Genomic DNA, 16,520 nt, shown 5'->3' on the forward strand with positions numbered 1-16,520 from the left:
ATTGGAATACAGTGGAATACACCCCATAGGTTCAGTTTTGGACCAAACCTGTGGGGTGGATCCCAGCAGTTGAAGGAACTGAAGATAGAACAAGGACTCTAAAGGTCAGAGCTAAAATTGGAAATACTCAACAGGGTGGGGATGGGGCAAGGAAGGAAAGGGTGGAACAACTTGGAAAAGATTTTGAATGCTGTTAAACCAGAGACAAAGTAATTGACTGGAACATCGCAGCATTAGGAAGAATGTTAGTGCTCTTGGATTCCATGCTTCTCAGACCGTGCTATCATGGAATCCTCACGGTTCTGAGGGGCCCCTATAATTAGAGGCCACCATAGTGGAGGAGTTGAAACCAAGCAGTCACCCTACTAAACCAGAGTTGTTGTCTTGTTTTGCACATTAAAACTGTGTGCAAGCTTTGTTTTGAAAAAAGAAAAGTTGTCGTGCCTGAAAAAAAATTGAAAACTACCAACTTAAGGTAAATCAATGTACAGATAAAGAATAAGAGGCCCAGAGCAGCTAAGTCACATGCTTAAAATCAAATTATACAGCTAACTAGGGATCAAGTTTGGCCTAGAACCTAAATTTTTTGTTCTCAGGCTGGTGTTCTTTCTTGCTATGTCTGAGACCTTGTACTTCTAATTTGCCTAGTCCATATTCATTTGTATCTTCAGATTTTTCTGAACTGTAGTAAAAGAGATGTGTATTTCAGACATCATGAGAACAAGGCGTGGGAGGGATCTTACAGAGCAGCAATTAAAATCATTGCTGGCATGTGGTCTTTCACAATAAAATTCTCCCCTTCCTTTTGATTCCTCTAGGCAACAGCACAAAGTTAAACCAGGAAGTCCCTCTGCCTTGCTAGGGATCCAGCTTTGCCTTCTTGTTGAGGTATCCCATTTCATTACAGTTGACCTAAGTTTGAACAAACACTGCCACCTGATGCATGAAAGCTCTACTGTGACCTACGTTAAAAGGTAATTAAAAAAACAAAACAAAACATAGAATCATGACACATACAGAGATTGAACATGAACATGTGTTAGAGATTTTATTTAACTCAATCCATGAGAGAACTAGGCAGATACTATAACTGGCTCAAAAGAGAATACAAAGAACATGTATAGATCAAGAATATTGAAATGAATGCACAAAAAAAGGGCAAAACTGACTTCTTCCACAGAGGGGGTGGGAGTCAATTGAACCTCTACCAGAAGGGACAAAACTTGAATGTTTACAGACAATAATTATTTTGCAATGCTATCAGCTAGCTACAGTTTACAAAGTTGTGAAATAGCTCCCATAGAATCCAAATCAGATAAAAGATAGCAGAAGGGTGTGCAATGGACAACACATAGTTTTCCAAATATGTGCAGACATTTTCCTTACAACTATTAGAAAAGCAGAAGTATCTTTTACAATAAAACATGGGCATCCCAGGTTCCTTTTTCTGTTTTATATACGTGCAAAAATATACAAGTGTGTATGTGTATGTGCATATGTATTTGCATATGCTTTTTAAAATAAAAATTTCACAAAAAAGTACTTAATCCTGAATTCATGCAATGTACCCTGATACTTTTTATTCTATTCGTTAATGCTGGTATCCGCACAAATTAATTTCGTGACTCTTTAATGGGTTACTACCCACGAATGGGTCAAGGATTCACAGTTTGTAAACAGGGGGCTAGATCAGTGCTCCTCAAAACTGTCTGTTGTGAAGCACCAGTGTTTAAATATTTGACAGTTTTCAGTCCTTCACATACTGACTGATGCTTTTGTAAAACACAATAAAAATAAATTATTAGAAAAATGAAGTGAAAAAAACTCCCATAGACTTACGAAATGCAAGCCCAACTTTTTATTATTAGATTTAACAGACATAAAATTGATTGCTGGGGCAAGGTCAAATCCTATTTAAAGATTTCCAAATGCGTATTTTGTTTCTGTGCTTTGTTTCTGCACACTGGAACAGTGGTGGATTCCACTGGTCCTTGGACCACACTTTGAGTAGCACTGACTAAGTGACCAGCTCTGACAGTATGGTGATTTTTTGTTTTCCAGGAACTGACACTCCCTCAGGCTACCTTAGTCAGTGGGGGCTTATTGCAGCATACCTGTGGCAATGAGAGAGAGAGGCACATCACAGGAGCATCTGGCACCAGTGGCATCCCAGTGGGTGAAATGTCATATGGACACTGGAAGGATCTAACACTGAGGTGGCCCTTCATCTCTGTGCTGTTCACCGCGAGCATGCCTGGGCTGCTCTTCTGTGTTCTTCCTGATGTTCCTCAGGATACTAATTGATTGTTTTTTAGAATTTCCCAGTTCATATTCCCGAGAACCCATTGCCCTATTTAATCATCACTTCTGTTGCTGCAGAACTTTGTGCAGTACTGGGGTTGCTTGCTGCCTTAATGTCACGGGTTGGCCAGGCATCCAGTCATAGGGCAAAGTAGGCTCTTGTGGTATCGAAATGGCCACCCTCCTTCAAGGAGCAGCAGGTCCTCTTCCTCAGCACGGCAGGCAATGGTGAGGAAGAGACTAGTTTTCCTTTGAAGAGGATTTTGAGAAAAGGTTGGCCCATCTAAAATACATTTTACAATTCTCTATTCCCAAACCCTGAATAATCCTTGGAGGTCACTCACTGTGCAGGAGGCTGAAGAAGGGTAACACTGTCACAACTGCAGACACAGACCCTTCTGGCTCCACCTCTATCCTACCCTAGAACTAGATTAAAGAGAGACTCTGGAGAACTTACTTACACCCAATGGGGTACTTCTACATTTCTCTAAAGTCAGGAGACACTTTCCCTTTGTGAATATTTATACTTCTGAAGACATTTGCAAATCTTTAAACTCTTTGTTAAACAGTAGTTCATACTGTCCCCCTATAATTCAGAAAAGCATAACTTCAAAAGAATGATGACAAACTTGGCCGGGCACGGTGGCTGATGCCTGTAATCCCAGCACTTTGGGAGGCCGAGGCGGGTGGATCACCTGAGGTCAGGAGTTTGAGATCAGCCTACCCAATGTGGCAAAACCCCGTTTCTACTAAACATACAAAAAATTAGCCAGGCATGGTGGCGGGCACCTGTAATCCCAGCTACTGGGGAGGCTGAGGCAAGAGAATCACTTGAACCTGGGAGGCAGAGCTTGCAGTGAGCCGAGATAGCGCCACTGCACTCCATCCTGGGCGACAAGAGTGAAACTCCGTCTCAAAAAAAAAAAAGACAAACTCAGTGAAATACATAGAACAATCAAGGTGTACTGAGATGTAGACAGTGGCAGTGAACAATTCTCTACCCAATGCTGAAGGAGAGTCATTGCCCACCATAAGTCAATCCAAATCTGAGAAAATTACAACTTAACCCCTTTACTTTAAGGGTTGCCCATGAATAGTCACAGCTAGTTATGTCAAATCCTTAAATGCTGGAGTCTGTGTTTACATCTCTACCCATATCCTTTCATTTATTTCATTTCATACCAAAATGAACAGACCTATTACATGATGTTTAGATTTTCTAGGCTTGTCCACATCTCCCATATATAAGATGTAGTGTGTATAAAGTGCTTAATACAATGTCTGCTGCATAGTAAGCACTCCATAAATGTTAACTGTGACATACATATATATTAAACCTATACTAGCTGGATTGCTTGAGTTATTTTTTGTGCATGTGGCTGTATTGATGCCTGCTTAGGTAATAGCCAATCTTCATTATTCAATATGATTCTGGTTTCCTCTGAAGTTTAGTGAGGTGTGGTTTTTCTGTGATGTTCTCCTCCACTAGTTTTCAAGCTCATCTTGGAAGGCCTTTTACAACCTTGATAACACCCTGCAGTTATTAGTACCAAGAATGCTCTGTACACTGTGGGCACCCGGCACATGCTGCTGGCTGGCTGGCTGATTGATTTACTATGCCTCCCCCTTGCCCATTATAAGCTTTCATCACTGCAAATGTAAGAACCTTCTTTTCTACATCTCCTGCCATCCAGAACAGTCTTCATAGATCTCCCTGCCTCATTGACTCATCACCTCATTTCACCCTTTCTTCCTTTTTCTGGACCTTCTAACTTTGTTTTTCTCCCCAGATTACCATTTTTTTTCACTCAGCATGCACACATTATCTAGTTTTGGAAAATACTCCCTATTTGCTCCTATATCTTAATTTGGCTGCCCCCATTTCTATGCTGCCTCCTGGTATAAATGAGACAATAGCTCAAAGAACAACTTGTAAAAAATGAAAAACTCCATGCAGACTTTCAGGGAAATTAAACACATACTTTAGACCAGGAGCTGAATCTATGGGTAAGAAAGCTTCCTTAGCCGTCTTCTCTATGAAGCTGTGATTGGGTGAATGTTTTTAAAGGAACTTTCTGAATATGAAAGGGGGTTGGGGTGGGATGAAGCCTTGGCCATCTGGATGAGAAAGATTCAGATGCTGAAACAGATCTCTGGAGTTAATGAATTTCACAGTCCTTTGCCCTTACTTTGCTTGTCTCAGTCTAGAAACAGACACCTGGTGTAAGCTTGTTAAATGGCAGGAATAAGTAAGAAGTGAAAAAGAGCTAAACAAACTTCTTTGCAAACTGCTCTCCTTGTGAAACTAAGCAGGTAGTTCTATGAGTGACGGTAACTCACATAGCCTCTTGGCTTTGTGTTGAACATAGCACCAAAGTTCACAAGCATTTACACACCTGCAGTTTTTTTTCTTTTTTTGTATATCAGGTCTGGCCTAATTACCGGATTTCATTGTATTTTTATACATATAATAATCTACTTTCCCCTGTAAATGATTCATTTACAATTCAATTAAACAGCCAAGGAGAACCAAATGTTAAAATAAACATGTTTTAAAATAAGATACAATGTGTGTAATTAGACAGAACACATACCCCTATCTTAGTGTTTGATTTGCATGATAATACAAAATAGGTCATTTGAGGCTATGCCAAATATCAGGGATTAGATGACCTTTAAGTTCTTGTCAAGCTGGAGAGTCTATGATTTTGTGATCTGAATGAAAAATGAAAAATTTAGTGCATCATCCAAATGTTTAGAAGAATCCAGCTGTTTGATGTCAGGTAGACAAAACACCCAGACAACTGACAGAGATGCTTCATTTTCATCCAGATGTTTTTGCATTGCATTGATTTAGCCTGACACATAGCAAAGTTAAGTCACTTACTCAAGATTTGTGACAAAACCTTCTGAATATACTGGCAATAAAATTGTTGAGAGATTTGCCATTTTAGTATCAGCGGCATGAATGTTTTGCTACTGCCCCATTGACAGCTTCTGAATCCATAAGATTTGAAAATAGTCAGTTCAGTTCTCTCCACTCTGCAGCTCTGTGCAGAGTCCTCACTGTCTCCATCCCCCATACCCCCAAAGGTCTATCTTAACCTGAGCTCTGACCCATGACAAAGTGGTCTCCTCGATCACAGGGCTGTGTATGTGGCCTTTGTCATGGAAGCTGCTTCTGTTCACAGTGATCACTGTGTCTTGGGGACACTGCTGTCTAGGCCAAGGGCTGGCCAAATCAGAATTTCTGGCCATCCTAAAGGTTGATTGCAGCAGGCAGTCATAGCCACCATTCATCCTCCCATTATTATGGTCAATAATACCACTCATCTAGACTTGGCTGTGATTCAGGGACCTGGCTGAGGTGACTGATGCTGACCAAAAGTCTTTTTTTTGAGATGGAGTCTCTCTCTGTCGCCCAGGCTGGGGTGCAGTGGTGTGATCTCGGCTCACTGCAAGCTCTGCCTCCCATGTTCACACCATTCTCCTGCCTCAGCCTCCCGACTAGCTGGGACTACAGGCACCCGCCACCATGCCCGGCTAATTTTTTGTATTTTTAGTAGAGATGGGGTTTGACCATGTTAGCCAGAATGGTCTTGATCTCCTGATCTCGTGATCCACCTGCCTCGGCCTCCCAAAGTGCTGGGATTACGGGCATGAGCCACTGCACCCGGCCCTGACCAAAAGTCTTATCCACACACCTGTAAATCTAAACACTGACCTTGGGTTTGCAGCTGTAGCTACTATATGGAGAGCCGTATGTGGTTTGCACATCAGTCTCTTTGACTCAGCTTCTTCTGGTTGCCTTGACTCCCAGTGAATCCCCCAGTGCCTGATTGCTGCCCATCCCAGGCCCATCTGGTAATCCTCATGCTCCAAATGTTGCAAGCTTGACCACTTAGTTTGAAATTGTGCTTCAAAGGCATCTTCCTCTGTGATCCTTCCTGGCTTCTTTTCCCCTGGCACCCTGCAGCCTCACTTTCTTTATCACTGCCTCTTTCTGGCTCTCTGCACAGGCCCCGTTGCTGCCAGTCAAGCCCTGCCTGAATCTGGATAGTATGGCCTTGGGTGCCCAGAGGGCTTTTGCTCAACCAAATCCCCTATGCGACCTTGAGCAAATCACAACACTTCCCTGGGCCCCACTGTCCTAATCTTAACGTGAGAATGTTGGACTAAATCAGGTCTGAGGTCCCCTCCAGTTCTAAAATTATATTATCTCTCTAATACTGTGAGACTGGCTGCCTTCCAAGGTGCCACTGCTCATCATTCTATCTAGTTGTTATGCAAGGATTTCGGGAGGAGGAAAAAATAAGGCTCCAGGAGTAATATCTTGAAAAATTATGAAATGTGTCTGCTACCTTTCTCATCTTCATGAGCCCCTTGTTTTTCTTCTGTGTTGAATTTAAAACTCAGAGACTTAAACTCACACATTATGACAGTTCTGTCACTTCCTTAAATTACGCAGTAAAAACACACAAAGGTGCAGGTAAGTTTAGCACCTTGAGTGTTTTACAAGCAATGCTGTGTTGGGCTGAGGATGGGGGTGTGTGGTAGAAAGAGGTGCTGCAACAGAAGCCAGAAGGGAAGGAGAGCCTATAGGGGACAGAGACATTAAGGGCCTGAGGGAAGGGAAGGTGCCTGAGCCCAGGGACTGTAAAGGAGGACTGTTCACCTTGAATGTCCAATCAGCACTTTCTCTGGAATTTAGATATGTTAATTCCACATGAACATATTGCCTAAAAAAAAGAAAATACATTTAGCGTATAAACAGTCCTTGGATGCTTCCAGTGGTTATATTTTTCAGATAAACAATCTCCTATGGTATTAAGAGCTTGTCCTTCTCTGGCAAGGATGGTCCAGGACAGATAATGTTGAGTGCTTTCCTCTAACATATTTATATTGGTTACATCAGGTTAATGAACACCCAAGGCATTTTTCAAGAAGTCACAAAGGGGGTGAGTCTGAGGAGCAGGTGTTGAAGTAGAAAGGAAGGCCCGTCTACACACTCTCTTTATGTGAATGAATCAGAGGTTTTTGCTGTTGCAATTGTGGTTGTTTTTATAAGTTGAAACCACTAGCTGATACAGTGACTGACTTTCTCAAATATCCCTGGTGGTGATTAAAAAAAAAAATCACTGAGATTATCCCCGATTTGGGCCTCTAAACTCAGGGATGGTTCTGGATAAGCAACCGTGTATCCAAGTGTGTCTTAGGTGATGCTGGTTGAGAGTGGGACACCCATTCTCTGGGAGCCAGCCAGAGAAGTAACCCTGCTTTTGGAGAGATGGGCTATCACTGAGGAAACAGTGCATCACCAGGGAGGATCGAATTCATGCTCCTCCTCCCCCAACAACTCTCGTACCCCCACAGATACTCCTTGTTTCTTCTTGTACCCACGTCAACCTCCCTCACTCAGTAATCAACTCATTGAGGGTTTGCTTTAAAAACCTATCAACATCCTAATCTTCTCCAAATTAGCTTCTCTATGGCCAGGAGAACCTTAGGTTAGGATGTCCTTCTCTCGTAAAGTTTCTGTAGCAAGTGAAAGCAAGAGGGACCATTGGGATGGTAGGGCAAGACACTAATCCTCAGTGAAAAGTCTAATCCTCAGTCACTGAGTGTCCTGGCAGATTAGAGGGCAAAGTTAGTGGGGAGAATCAGCTTAAAGAACCAAATTGGATTGAACCAGAGCAGAGGTATAGGTATGAAAGAGTTGTTTTGTCAGTAGCTGCTGATTGAGCCAAGTTCAGCATGGAACTGACGGAGATGATATGGAAGACAACTTACCTAAGTAGCTCCTGGATCAGAAAGAAGCCTCAAAGTGAGAGAACCTGGGGTGAATCTCAGCTGGAGTCCCCTGATGGGACTTTCATACATCAAGATGTCTTGGCTGTTGAGGAGATAGTGGGTCCAGAAAGGGGATGAGGAATCTGGAAAAGTGTGGGAGATCAACCGTGCATAATTTTTTTATCACTATGGAGTTTGTTCTAGAATTTTACAGTTTACAAAGTATAATCACACATATTATCTCATAATTTCCACAGTTACCTAATGTTACTGAGAAGTAGTTTTAGCTAACTCTATTTTATAATTCATTCATTTGCTCAACATATTTTGAGAGCCTTTTATGCACAAGGCACTGCGCTGGATACTCGAGATACTACAATAGACAAGACTATATCAACAGTTGAAAAGTAATTGCCATGTGACAGGATTATGCTTTGCTAAGTAAGGGTAGCTGGGCACAGCCAGCAAGAAGATCTGAGGTTGTCTGGGCAAGTATTTCCTAAGAAGTGACATTTAAGATGAGACCTGAATAGTAAATAAAGATGAGCTAGGTGAGGGGCAAGAGATGGAAGCATGTTACAGCTAGAGGTACGATTTATCGAAGACCCAGACACGAGAAGGTCAGAGAAAGTCAGAGAAAGCAAGCAAGTGAATTTGCCTTACTCTATCACAGCTGGATGAAGAATGTCAGGGGATGAATCGGAAGAAATGAAACTGGAAAGAGGAAGGAACCAAGTCTTGAAGGGTCTTGGAAGCCATGTCAAGAAGGATGAATGAGAGGTAAAGAAGATGACATTGAGCTTTCTCACTTGGGCAGTTGGTGGATGGCTCGTGTGATTTTACTGAGGTAGGAAGCCTGAGAGGAAAAGCAGGTTTGAGGGAGAGATGACTAATGCAGTTTAAGACATGTCGTGTTGGAAACATCATGTATCACTGTCCAGTAAGTAGTTGAAGACAAAGATCTGGATCTCAGGAGAGGAGCATGGGCTGAAGATGGCAATATGGAACTATTGCCACATGGTTGGTTATTAAAGACAAAGAAGTAGCCGAGATTGCCAGGGAGAGTAGACAGAGGAGAAACAGGCCCAGGATAGAGCTCCAAGGAACTTCAAAAGTAAAAAGAAAAGAAGGAGAACCCATAAAGGAGTTGAAGAAGCATGTTGTTCTGTTGAGAGAATATATTCCGGCCATATGCCTCTGGGCAAGTTAGGTCACCTCTCTGAGCCATGGTCTTTTCATCTCTAACAAGGACAGTAATAGCACCTACCTTATGGAGCAGTACCTAGAAAGTTTATCGCAATTCTGGCACATAGTAAGCATCAGTTAAGGTTAGCTCATGTTTTAGTAAGAAGAATGATAACAATGAAAAAAAAAGCAAGTAGAGAAGTCAGAAGAACATGAGATGAAGGTGATGGCATGAGGGAAGAGTGTTGAGGCAAGATAAAACTGGTCCATAAGGACAAATGGGCCAGGTGAAGTGGCTCACGCCTGTAATCCCAGCACTTTGGGAGATGGAGATGGCAGGATCTCTTGAGCCCAGGAGTTCAAGGCCAGCCTGGGCAACAAAGTGAGACCTTGTCTCTGCAAAAAATAAATACATAAACAAAGACAAATGTGCTGAGGTCAAAATAAAAAGGCTGAAAACAGTCTATTGGATTTGGCTGTAGGTAGGACATTGATGACCTTTGCAAGGTATGTTTCAGGAGCATGGTCTGAGATGAGGAAGACCTGGAGATAGTAATTGTGGGAGAAATGGATTTTCAGACGAGTTCGGTAGTTAGGCTGAGGTCATACAGCCAGTAAACTCTGTTGTCACATAGTGACCCAAACTCAGATTGTCAGACTCCAAATTTGGTGTTTTTTTCCACCTACAGGACCCAAGGAAGATAATTTAACAAATAAACATAACTCCATGACTTCTGCTTAGTTAACTGAGGAGAGGAAGGAATGAAAAAAATAAAAATAGAAAGGATGGGGTACGGGGAGATAGGAATGTATAACAAGGCACAGAATTTGTCAGGAAGAGTAATTAGGCAGACCCATTCCCAGGAACAGGAGGAAGTTGAATATAAAATCAACAAATGTTTCTTGAATGCCTCTCACGTGTCAAGCATGTGGGGACTGCAGATGAAACAGAGACATAAGACACGACTCTTGCTTCCAGGAACAAGACGTAAACATGAGAAAAATTTAAGTGCTGAACAGTTGTTTAAGGCAACAATGGAAGAGCTGCCACAAAGCAATATATGATTTATTGTCAAATGAATTGTAGCAAACAATGAATGAAAAAACTTCTTCAGAATTTGCCAAGGAAAGCTCACTGTTTCAGGTAGATGAACTGGACCCCTAAGCAGTGCCAGGTACAGGGGTCCCTGGGAGTTGTGCCAAGAGATGGGGCTGCCCCTGCTAGTGGAGGGTAATAAGCCTTGTGGCGTAGGCCCAGAAAAGCTGGGTGCCCTGTAACTGGGCTATAGGATGAGAACACTGGTCTCCACCTGGCTCAGGGTGTGTGTGTGTGTGTTTATCAGAGACAAAAATTGGAGAAAGACACGTAGAAACAGATACGTACACACAGAGACATGGAAAAGGGTAGATGATGAAAGACAGGGAAAGAATGCCTGGCACATAGCAGCTCATTGGATAAATAAACACACAATTCAAGGAGATTCAAAGCAAAGTGTATGAGAGAGGCTGAGCCACATCTTGGGAAATCTTTGAGTCAGACTCAATCATGACTCTTTTTACCTGTGTGCATTTAGGCAAGGTTACTTGACATTTATGGGTTTCCCTTTTCTTTGCCAGACAGGAATAGCAACACCTACTTTACCAGGCTGTTGTACCAGGCCTGAACTGAATAACATGTATATAAATTACCTGGTACACGGTCTGATCCGAAGTCCATGCTCAATAAATGTCAGTTGTCAATGGCAGTTCAAGGTGCTTACAGATTGTCACCTTTCACTGAAGAAGTTTGATTTGCTTTATAAATATTAGCAGATGAAGTCTCACAAGACACTGAAAAAGTGGAAAACAAATGTTATCATCCTTATTTTATGCACGGAGAAGCTTGGCACTGAGAATCAGGGTTTTGCCAGAGGAATAAGCAATTCTGTGGGAGGATGGGGGAGGGAGGAGGATGAAGCAAAGCCTCAACAAAGATTCTCAAACATGGCCTGCCTTCCCTATCCGCCCTCCAGCCAGCCAGCCAGCAGGTGGTAGGGTCAGATTACATTTGCTCTCCCCTGCCTGGTCTCTAGCTCTGACTGGGGCTGGCTGGTGAGTTTGCAATGATGCAGTGTAACCCTGGGCATTATTTCTCAAAAAATCAGGCAGCATGAAAGAGGATGAGCTCTGATCAGACCCAGCATTGATTCCTTCTCAGAGCAGTCTACGAGTCAGACTCTTTGGCAGCCTTTTCCCACCTCCTCTGTGACAACTTGATAATAGTCTGTCCTGGTGGAATTTTCTCCCCCAGGACATTCCTGCAACTGAGTTGCTTCGCCCTTTCAAAACACAAGTGAGCAGAGCCCAGAAACTGAAACAGCCTTCCGGTCTCATTAGCGCGCTATGTTTCTCTGTTGTTCTGATTTGTTATTGTGGTTCCTGGGTGTGAATATGATCACTTGTTAAAGTGGCCTATTTATACGCGTCTTCTCTTTAATTTACCTTCATTTCTCAGCACCTGAGAAATAGAAGAAAATCAGTGCACTGTGCTAATGATTTCTGTGGCCCCAGTTGCTAGGTGCGAGGGCGGAGGCCCAGACCCTAAGGAGGCTTTCAGTGTCTGAACCAGTGTCACTGTCGCCTCCTCCAACCCATCCTTCAGCGCATACACCAGGGAAGTACATCGGCGTTATGGCTGACTTGAGTTTGAGTTTGTGAGTCAGAAATCAGCTCCTGGAGAAGAGCAGGAGAATTAAGGTTGAATGGGGATTGCACGCCCATGTACACAATTATGGTGCTTCAGAAAGACCAGCTAGGAGGTCTGGAATATAAACCAAGTGTGAGGCCTTGGAGGGTGCTTGGCACACAGTAGGTGCTCAGCGAGTGGGAGCTGAATGTGACAAAGTAGAACCAGAGCTATGGCAAGAATGCCAACAATGCAACAGGGCACGGTGGCTCACGCCTGTAATCCCAGCACTTCGGGAGGCCAAGGCAGGCGGATCATCGAGACCATCCTGGCTAACACGGTGAAACCCCATCCCTACTAAAAAATACAAAAAATTAGCCGGGCATGGTGGTGGGCGCCTGTAGTCCCAGCTAGTTGGGAGGCTGAGGCAGGAGAATGGCGTGAACCCGGCGGGTGGAGCTTGCAGTGAGCCAAGATCGTGCCACTGCACTTCAGCCTGGGCAGCAGAGCAAGACTCCGTCTCAAAAAAAAAAAAAAAAGAAAAAGAACGCCAACAATGCTAGGTTCTTAGGCCTGAGGCTTGGAATACTGATTCATTCCAACTCACCCTTGGCCTTAGTTAAGTCCTTATTTCAGTAGAATAAGAATGTATGTAAAGCTCCAAAATATGTTTCTATTTACATTATAAAGCTCCACAAAGTAGCAAACAGGCACCTTTCTTCCTCCTTTAGAACTCTATTCTTAATTTCTTATTAGTACAGTCTTCCCCTCTGTTTGGAAGCAAGCTCATTTCTTCTGGACCTGCCCTTGGAGGAGATGGAGAGTTCCAGTTTGCTGGCTTTTTTTTTTTTTTTTTTTTTTTTGAGACGGAGTCTCACTCTGTCACCAGGCTGGAGTGCAGTGGCGCGATCTCGGTTCACTTCAATCTTTGACTCCTTGGTTCAAGTGATTCTCCTGCCTCAGCCTCCCGAGTAGCTGGGATTACAGGCATGTGCCACCACGCCCAGCTAATTTTTGTATTTTTAGTAGAGACAGGGTTTCACCATGTTGGCCAGGATGGTCTCGATTTCCTGACCTCGTGATCTGCCCACCTTGGCCTCCCAAAGTGCTGGGATTACAGGCATGAGCCACTGCGCCCGGCCTCGCTGGCTTTTTTAAGGAGCCCTTTATGCACCAATCCATGTAATGCCTCAACCCACTTTGTCCACAATTCCTTGTCTTATTTCCTTCCATGTTTGTCAGTAATCTCATTAACCAAACATTTACATCATCCTTTTGCGCCTGCCACAACTTCTTTCAAAGAGAAATCAGGCTGGATATGATGAGAAGATACCAATACTGGTGCAACCAGTATTTCCTACTTGTCTGTCTCACTCACACCAATTCAGAATTAATAACGATGCCTAAATTAATAGTGCTCTCACTATGTGCCAGGGCTATACGTATATTATCTCAATTTATCTTTCAGCAACTCTATGATGAAAGTGCTAATAGTATTCCTGAATTATACATAAGGAAAACAAGGTACAGAGAGATTGAGTGACTTGCCCAAGGCCACACTAAAGAGTGGCACAGTCTGGACTTGAAGTAGTCTGATGCCACAACTCATGCTCCTGACAACCCTGCCATGAAACCACAGGATCAGTGTCTGTCTGTCATGCTTCCTCCTCTGCAGTCCCATTGGGGGTTCTATTATAAACACAGTGTTTACATTCTTTTCTGCTATATTGTATGGCATCAATCTTTAACATCTCTGAGTGAAGATTTTATTTTTCCTTCACTAGTTATTCCCTTCATACATTCATTTTGTTCAGCATCTATTTCCTGACCACCTACTGGACATCAGTTCTATTGTATTAACTCTGCTGCAGTTCCAGTGACACTTTCCAAAGCCCTGGTGGCTTCAGTCTGCTTCTCACCTCTGCTCATCTCTTGTCCTTCCCTACCTTATTCCCATAGAAAATAAAGTTAAGAAGGATTTTCAAGGCTTGAAATTGAAAGAGCCTCAGAAGTTATCTACCAACCCACTCGCTTTACCCATAAAGACCCAAATCAACAGAGCTAACTGTGGCAGAGTCTTGTTCTAATTAAAGTTTGTTCTCTTCCCTCTACTCCTTGCTACCTCATCTTAGGATCAGTTACATAATAGATAATAAGTGTCATTTGGCCATGTGTAGCAACCTGTGAGTCAATTTTTAGTTTGTAAAATGGGAATAGTATTGATATTTATCCCTTAGGGTTCTAGTGAGGCTTAAATGAGTTAATACACGTAAACAGCTTAGACTGGTGCCTGCATTAATAAATGTTAGTGATATGACTTGACTCTGTGTCCCCACCCAAATCTCATCTTGGATTGTAATCTGAATTATAATCCCCAGGTGCAGAGGGAGGGACCTGGTGGGAGGCGATTGGATCACGGGGGCAGTTTCCCCCATGCTGTTCTTGTGATAGCGAGTGAATTCTCATGAAATCTGATGGTTTTATAAATGGCAGTTTCCCCTTCTTTCCTCCTTCCTGCCGCCTGGTGAAGAAGGTGCCTGCCTCTCCTTCACCTTCTGCCATGATTGTAAGTTTGCTGAGGCCTCCCCAGCCATGTGGAACTGTGAGTCAATTAAACCTCCTTTCTTTATAAATTACCCAGGCTCAGGTGGTATTCTTTATAGCAGTGTGAAAATGGACTAATACAGTTAGTTTATTATTATTTTTTATTCCACCTCAGCATATTTCATTATTCATTTATAAGCCGATATTTCCAAATACTTGCGTTAAGACTTTTTTGTGCTAAGCATGGACTTAAAAAAATGAACTTTTTTTCATCTTATGGTGCTATGAATGAGCTAATAGAAGATATTATGTATAATTTTAAAGGGCCAGTGAAATCTTCCCAACCCTGCTTTCCTACTCAGGGACTTTGGCAGTCAAGTCATGCATTTTCCTTTGCTTCCAAAATACCCATTGGATCATAACTATTTCCCACTTCTACCCCTACTACACTGCAGGAAGCTTGAGGGTATAGCTTAGTCCTGTTCATCTTTTTGTTTTTTATTTTTTTGTTAACTCTTCAGCTAAGACAGAATAAGAGGTGATTTATTGTATGGCTCTTTCACTCAGCCACAAGTGAACACAGAAATAGTCCAGGATGTCACAGGTCTGGGGCAAAGGACCAACATGGACAGTTTTTGTTATGAGCAAGGTGAGTCTCAGAGGTAGTCTCGGTGATTAGATGGCGATGAAGTTCTAGATCCATTGAGAGAAGCTCTAGACAGTAGCATGCAGTTCAACAACTTGTACCAGCATTTCCAGCCTCTGCCATTCCATGTTTCTACTCCTATGGCCTCCACTGGTGCACAGACTAGTGATTTACTTGAACCTTTGCCTCATCTTTCTTTTGCGCTTCAGCCTGCACATTCACTTCTTCCTCCACTTGGCTCTCATGGCACAGAGGTTTCCAAGAAGATGGCGCTAAGGCTGAGACCTCATCTTTTTATTGTCCGTTCTAAGCATTCAGTAGCTGGCACACAGTAAATGTTCCACACTTACTTGTTGTTGAATGAGTGAATGTAGCATCTTCAGATTTATGTTCTGCCCTCTCCTACCTACCTGCCCTTTTACCATAATCCCCAGCTTCTTTCTACTATTGTATGTGTGTGTGTGTGTGTGTGTGTGTGTGTGTGTGTGTATGTGTGTATATATATTTTATTTTTCTGGACTCAGTCTTCATTCTTAACTTTAATAAACCATTGAGTTTAAAACAAACATATAAACTCTCAATGCAGCCAGACTGGTGGATTACATAGAGACTATAAAAGGAATGAGTAAGCAAAAATTAGTCAGAAGTGCTCAATACTACAGAGGGAGAAGGTACTTTGAGTATAGACAAACAGTGCTAACTTTTTAAGTAGCTCTAAACCTACAGAGATGGGACAAAGGGGACAGTTGAGAGCTTCAGCTTTGTAGGTAGACAAACCTGGAGTTGAATGAGGGCACTGCCCTCTCTAGGCTTCTCCTTCACTACCAGTAAAATGAAAGAGATAACCAGTGTAGGACCAAGTGAGATCATTGTTGTCCAGTGTTTGCCACATTGAGAGGTCCCGATAAGAATTAACTATAGAGTGAGGCTGTGAAGGGTCAGCACACACAATCATGTCACTGCAAATAATTACTATTTTATTTTTTCTTTTCCAATTGCAATGCATTTTAATTATTTTTCTGACATTAACAGTATATGGCACAGGCCAGTACAATGTTGAATAGAAATGATAATGTTCAGTATTTTTCCACTTAATATGATTAGTTTTAATTTGTTTGTGGATACTTATTATCAGAGTGAGGACATTCCCTTGTATTCCTAGTGTGCTGTGAGTTTTTATCATAAGAGGGAGCAGTATTTTGTCATATCCATTTTATGCATTGATTGAAATAATCATACTGCTTTTCTCTTCATTCGTCTTCACCCCAACGAGGAGAAATGGTTTCTTAAGAACATCCCATGCACTTTATTCCAAATCTGTGATTGTAGAGCATTTGCTCTCATGAGGGGAACTGACAACTAGGAGGAAGTGCCCCATTCCTCAACACC

General features: G+C 42.5%; 1 protein-coding gene and 1 long non-coding RNA gene across 2 annotated transcripts in view; both read left to right on the forward strand.

Annotated features, from left to right (window-relative positions):
• LOC100447686 (neuroblastoma breakpoint family member 12) overlaps positions 1-16,520 on the forward strand; it is a 2,265,351-nt gene that overhangs the window by 805,028 nt on the left and 1,443,803 nt on the right.
• The window catches only part of LOC112130782 (uncharacterized), a 146,977-nt gene that overhangs the window by 1,380 nt on the left and 129,077 nt on the right, over positions 1-16,520 (forward strand). Inside the window, exons 2-3 of the long non-coding RNA XR_002912990.2 lie at positions 819-974; positions 2,062-2,172. This is a non-coding gene — a long non-coding RNA (uncharacterized LOC112130782). The remainder of the gene's footprint in view (positions 1-818; positions 975-2,061; positions 2,173-16,520) is intronic.

Source organism: Pongo abelii, chromosome 1, assembly GCF_028885655.2.
Source record: "Pongo abelii isolate AG06213 chromosome 1, NHGRI_mPonAbe1-v2.0_pri, whole genome shotgun sequence".
NCBI lineage: Eukaryota > Metazoa > Chordata > Mammalia > Primates > Hominidae > Pongo > Pongo abelii.